At 36.2% G+C, this 6,961-nt stretch overlaps 1 protein-coding gene across 1 annotated transcript in view; it reads right to left on the bottom strand.

The window, feature by feature from the left end:
• The window catches only part of LOC107681020 (tyrosine-protein kinase CSK-like), a 40,322-nt gene extending 33,693 nt beyond the window's left edge, over positions 1-6,629 (bottom strand). The window contains exon 1 of the mRNA XM_016477135.1: positions 6,463-6,629. The gene's annotated coding sequence lies outside the window, so the exon portion shown is untranslated. The remainder of the gene's footprint in view (positions 1-6,462) is intronic.
• Positions 6,630-6,961: the final 332 nt, after the last annotated feature.

The following is a 6,961-nucleotide window of genomic DNA, read 5'->3' as shown; positions in this document are numbered from 1 at the left end:
TGGAAGTTCAACAAATCAGTCAATATACTGTGATTGTAGTTGTTAAATACAAATGTCATTCATATAAATTCATACATCACCTAATTTCATCGTAACATATAGGCCTTGCCTACAGACAAGAACATTTGTTTAATCTATCTAATATTGTGTTGGTCATACTATACAATGATTTATAGCTTGTCTTTGTTGAATAATACAGAACATAAAGAGCTTTAAAAATAATTGCATATTAAAGCGCAATCGCAATATTGGTAAAAAGAAAAATCGCAATTAGATTATTTTCCAAAATCGTTCAGCCCTAATCTGCAAATCATTCGCCATCGTCCTATCAGACATTTCTCCTTACTCTGTGTATGTGGTAAGTAAACTTTCATGTACTGTACTGCAACAGGCTACCGCTAGCAAGCGGCTAACCTTTTAGTGGCTCCGTATAACACGTTATTTGTTTCACGCTTCAGGCACAACACTGATCTACCAATCAATAGCCAACAAAACACTACCATGTTATCACTGCAGCCGTTTGCATGCTAATAATATGTTTGTGCACATGTGAAGTGCAATGCAATGTGACACATGATGATGTCAATATCACGTTGCATGATTATGGTAATCATTCAGCACCCTGGAATACATCTAAACACTGTACTATAGTACATCTTTACACCTATAATAAATAAGCAGTGCTGGTAGAAACTGATTACGTCATCAGATTACATTACATCTTAAAATACTCGTGATAAGATTACAGTTACTTTTTTATTGATTATATGATTATGTACTATTCACACAATTGCAATAAAATTATCCATAATTTATTGATTCGACCCAATTCTTCCATAAATCTTTTAAATGTTCAGTTTCTAAAATAGGCTCCCGCACATGCAGAAAGTCTTCCAGTTTTGTGGACATTCACACAAAGACCAGTCACTAGTCAGAAATTATTTGTTTCTGAACATTTCAACATTGAACTACTGACTACTATGGTCACATGACATGATGCAAACAATTAAAATATTTCATCTTTTTTAGTAAGTGATTTATTTTGATTTTAAAATTATTATTATTATTATTATTTTAATTTTACATGATACATTTTATTAGCTGTTCATTAAACTCATGAACCCCATTTTGGGAAACCTTGACATAATGTAATGTTTAATGCACTTCATGTTGTTAATAACAGCAAATAGAAAAAAAAATTCTCGTTGTATTTTTATATCAATATGGTACGAGATTACCCTATATTAAATCAATGTGATAAACAAGTTAGGTCAAAAGTAATCCAAAAATAGTCTGATTATATTGCCTAAAATGTGTAATGTAGTGGATTAGGTTACTGACTACAATTTTTGTCATGTAATTTGGAATCAGTTACGGATTACAATTAGCAAGTAATCTACCCAGCTCTGTAAGTAAATCTGCTCTGAAACAATATGCATTGTGTAAAGCGCGCTCTCTCTCTCTCTCTCTCTATATATATATATATATATCACATGACCTCTGATCACAGTAACTCGTATCATATCTCAGCAGCAGGACGCTGGCGATAATCAGATCTGGACCACAAGCACAAGCAGCGCAGGTTCAGTCTCAAGTAGGCGAGTGACCCAAAAACTCAAGACGAGAAAATCTCTCACACAGCCTTGGGAAAATCAGTCTCAAAACACTCGTCAAAAAACTGGCAGATTCTCAACTATATACACCAACGAATAACACGGTACCACTCTTTGCTTTCTGTAAGTGGAGGATAGTGAAATAGACAAACATGTGAACACAAGTCCAGCTTCACTCTGCATTTCATTCCTGTAGAGCATGGAAAACAACACCAGAGTCATGGGTTCGACTCCCAGGGAATGCATGAACTGATCACATGTGTGCCTTCAATGCAATGCAAGTCACTTTGGATAAAAGCATCTGCCATATGCATAAATATAAATGCTACAGCGAAACTTAGTGTAAACTTTAGTGTCTTCCTCAATTATTCTGCAGCAACAGTTTGTAGAGAGTCCTGACAAAAAATTAGTTAAAGTTGGTTACACTCTTTACATATTAATAACCGCTGATCTGAATTTGGTTCAATGGCACAAACATTTAAGGAACCTCTATTAGTAAAGACCATGCAATGCAGAACGTTTGGTTCTCAACTAAAGAATAGGCTAACTCTTAAACTTATTTCAATTTAGTTATATTACCAGTATATCAAAATGCTAAGATGCAGGCCATTAAAATGGCATATATTTTTAAGTTTATAAATTTTTATTACAACAGAAGTATACATATCAGTGCAGATAGCCTATGCTTTTGAATATTGTCCTTGGATTGATAAAGGTTGAGAGTGTGTTTCAGATGCATCACTGCAGATGTTTATTTGATTACGGACCACAATAATCCTGTGTGAAGAACATCAGCTCGCAATAAACAAACCCGTCCCGAGACAGAACCTGAACTCTTCAGGCATTCCTCACATTAGACTGATTCAATCAGGATCAAGTCTAACAGTGAACTCAATGTTAATTCTCCTCAGCATCAGCACAGATTTAATACGATCACCTGAACAACACGGCACAAGAGCTCCAAAGTCCACAGCAATAAAGCGTCCCACAAATCCACTAGAAGCTCTGAATCTGCTCAAAGGTTCAATGAAGTCACTCTCATAACAGCCTGATTGTGCTTTATCAGATCAACACTGCAGGATCTTTTATTTTCACTAATGTCACTTTTCTTCATTATGTTTAAGGTCTCAGTATCTTTCAGGCCACACTCTTAAAATTAAAGCTTCTTTATTGGCATTGATGGTTCCATGAAGAACCTTTAACATCCTTTCCATTGGACAAAAGGTTCTTTTGATTATTTATATGTTCTTCAGACAAAGTTCTTTCACTAAACGGTTCTTTGAGGAAGCTAAAATGATTCTTCTATGGCATCGCTGTCAGAACACCCTTCTGGAGCCTTTATTTTTAAAGGGGTCATAGGATGCTACATGCACTTTTACAAGTTGTTTGAACTGAAATGTGTGTTGGCAGTGTGTGTACACAACCACCCTATAATGATAAAAATCCACCCAGTGTTTTTTTTTTAAATCTGGTTAAATGTTTACCCCTTTCTCAAATCGAGCCGATTTCGGATGCCTGTCTGTGTGACATCACACAGACAGGCCCCTCCCATGATAGTTTGATTGACAGTAGCGTTTCAGCACAGACTGGACTGGCGTCTTACCTTAGACCCGCCCTGAGTGACTGTGGTATTTCCAAGCACCAAACAAAATCGGCATGCATTTATAGTCTAAAATGCACTACAGGTCTATTTTGCTTCCATAATATGTCTTCTTTCTGGACACTGGAAAGAAAACATCCAAAACACTCTTTAAGTGTTTGTTTTATTGCAATTTATTTATTTGTGTTCTGTAGATTTTTAATTGCAATTTAATTGAGTAAATTTTCTGTCATCTTTGCAGGAATGTAAGTGAAGATTGTATAAAGTAACATTTATCTTGAACCTTTTCAATACTACAATACAAAAACTTTTTTTTTTTTCTGTAATTTTGTGAAAATTAAGTTTTGTTTAGGTGGAGGTTTTAAATAAGCCATGATGGGGTTTCCAGTACTTCATGCACAATTGTATTTTTTGCTTTTTATTGTATATATTTTGCAAGATAAGTTAAACTAAACAAAAAACAAAAAAAATGTTTTGCTGGATGCAATGAACACAGCCTTCATCAGCTGGTTTTGTGGTGATGCAACTTTAGAGGATGCTACAAATTTTTAACCACCAACATCAGCCACTAACTAACCACAAGCAAACACAACACTAACTGTCTTCATCTTCAAAACCACATCTATTGCTTTAGCATTTCAAACTGAGCTTGCAAAATAATAGTGTTTGCACATCTTTCTTTGCATCTAATATAAATCCCATTCAGACATTTGAAGTGTGATTTAAACATCCAAACACTTTCTGTGGCTCACCAAACATCCACAACAGCCGTTTCTGAGCATCAGCAGTTCAAAATGAAAAGGTAACGGCACGTCAATGAACTGAATGGACCAGATCTGACAGAACCGGCCTGCTGTGATCCACCTGTCAATCACACAGAGCGCTGAAGGCCGCAGGGGTTCGAACGCATGTGAATCCTGAAAACGAATGGAGTTTAATCAATGCACTCGACATCAGCCAACCATCAGTCTCTCTGAAAACACTGGAGCTCCACAAACAGATCAGAACTATCAAAAGAAACATGTTTTTATGACACTGAAGAGACTACAGACACTATCACTGATGAAACTGAGAGTCTTGCTTTCAAACGCGTCTGAGATGTTCCTCACGAGGAGATTAAAACAGTGAAGCTACAGAAGATCAGATCCACAGATCATTGGGTTCTTACGGTCATGATTCCTGCAATAACAACTCAAATCAATCCATCTGTAGACTTATGGTTAACACCCGGTCATGCATGAAAAAAAAAATACCGTCATGTACCGTGAAAGTGGTATAATTTTGAAAAATATCTTGATATAAATTTTTGGTCATACCGCCCAGCACTAGATTACAGTCACAAAATAGCCATTTCTACATGACCAACTATATATATAGACTACAGAAACTTCCATGACTTTTAAAGCAAGAAACTACAAGCAAAACCAGTGTTTTTTCATGCACTGGACAATTTTGAGTTTTGAGGTCTATTTTGCTTCCATGACATGTATTCTTTGAGACTAGTGGAAAGAAAGCATGCAGAATACACATTTAAGTGTTTGATTTATTGCACTTTTATCTATTCACGCCGGTAGATTAATTGTAATTCCTAGCTTTTAAAGTTTTTTCTCCACTTCAGTAACACTCACATACACCAAATCTTAGAGTTTTATTCCTCTCTATATTCTGAAGGTTTTTACTGAGGGGTTTGTTCATATATCATTCACACTGATTTATATAACCGATTTATATATTTTATTCATAAAAACGTGGTGAAAATGCATTTCTTTAAAGGCTTCTGTGAGTTTTTTCTCCACTTCAGCAGCACTTACAAACACCAAAACTTAGAGTTTTATACCTAGTTATATTCTAAAGGTTTTCACTGAAGGTTTTTTTCATATATCATTTACGTGGTTTTATTATTGCATTTTATCTATTTGCATCCGTAGATTTAATTTACAATACATATTTTTAAAAGTGAGTTTGTTTCTCCACTTCAGCAGCACTTACAAACACCAAACTTTAGAGTTTTATTCCTCTCTATATTCTGAAGGTTTTTACTGAGGGGTTTGTTCATATATCAGTCACACTGATTTATACAACATTTTATTCCTAAAAACATGGTGAAAATGTTTATTTCTGTTTGTTGACAGGATTTCTGGAGTGATAAAAATCCAAAGAGAAATCCAAAATCCCCTCTATAAAAATCAACAAAATCAAACAAGAATTATGAATCTGGCTTCATCCAGATGCAAATTAGTGCATATAAAACAACATAAATATATAGTTTTGCCTGCGAGTATCTGATGCGCCCCTGGTCAGGATTTTTTCCCCTTTGTTTATAACTTAGATATCAACAGTGTATTTATTAGTTAATATCTCTACTCTATTCACCTGTAGTGTCCTGCCTTAAATATTTATGTTTTCCGAGCCTGAAAAAAGCACAGACGTGACAGACGATCTCCTCGTGTGCTGCTGTCTGGCTCTTTAAACTCCTGAGGCCGGATCTCCTCGTTTCACAACACGCTCGTTAGCATTGTCAGCACATTAAACATGGTACTACAGCATTTCCAAGGTATTCCTTACAGTATCTTGGAGTGCAATGCAAATACCATGGCATATAAACATTGTATAGATATGGTATTATGCTTTATTTAGGATGAATTCTGGTAAATTGGAACAATTTTTGCCATTGCAATGATTGGGTAAAAAAAAAAGTCCCAATTATCCTGAACGAACCATACTATAATATGGCCATATTATAGATGGCACATCATAATAACCATGCTTTTGGACAGATACCAGAGTAATATCATGACAATATCATTTTGCATGGAAATGCCATGATGCATGACTATGACAATCATTCAGAAATATCAAAGCAAAGCAAACGATGAATGCCATCAACCCGAATAAAACAAGCAGATGCAACAGCAAAATCAGCTCAACAAGAAGAGAAATCAGAGCGTCATCTGCATGTTTTATGCAAATGAGGCGTGCATGATAAATACAGACGAATTATAAGCATCTGAGATGTTTAGAGAGCCACGCCTGCCAAAATCCACATGCACATCAACTGTGGTTTATTTAACGCGCTGCGGTCTTCACATGCAATGAGCAGAAATGCAGTGTGTGAAATCACTAATGCACGAGCACACAACGACCAGAGGGAAGAACACGGGCGATCAGCTGACAGCAAACGGTCAATAATCAATGTGAAATCGGATCGGATGAGAAATGCATTGACCGTCTCGATGACCGCAGACTCACCCAGCGAATATCGCGCACGAGCGTCTGCTGGTTTAAGCTCCGGGTTGTTCCGAGCATCCAGCTGTTGTGGCTTCGAGATCAGACAGTCCGAAACGGGCCTTTGGATGAAGAGGAAATCAAATGAGATGAAAATGACGCTGCGCTTCGACGCGGCGCTCGAGCGTCTAGCGCTTCCACTCCGGTTCACTGCAGCTGACGTCGTGACGTCACGAACCGCGTTCTCTTTTGTGCAATAACACGTTTATATTCATTAATAGTTTGAAATGTAAATCTGCCCAGGAAAGTCTAAAGTAAACTCATATATGCAACTTGCAGGACTTTTATGGAAGAAAATCTGGAAATTGTCCCATAAAAAAAAAAAAAGCAAACAAAATTAAATACCATTATTCATAAATATCATCTCTGTAAATATTACCTGGGAAGTACGACATGCTTAAATTGATGTATCGCGTACATTTTATGGTTTGTATCCAGAAACCATATTTAATTATTTATTTTG

This window comes from Sinocyclocheilus anshuiensis, unplaced genomic scaffold (assembly GCF_001515605.1).
Source record: "Sinocyclocheilus anshuiensis isolate Anshui unplaced genomic scaffold, SAMN03320099.WGS_v1.1 scaffold1182, whole genome shotgun sequence".
NCBI classification, from domain to species: domain Eukaryota; kingdom Metazoa; phylum Chordata; class Actinopteri; order Cypriniformes; family Cyprinidae; genus Sinocyclocheilus; species Sinocyclocheilus anshuiensis.
This window is presented reverse-complemented; position numbering and strand designations above follow the sequence as displayed.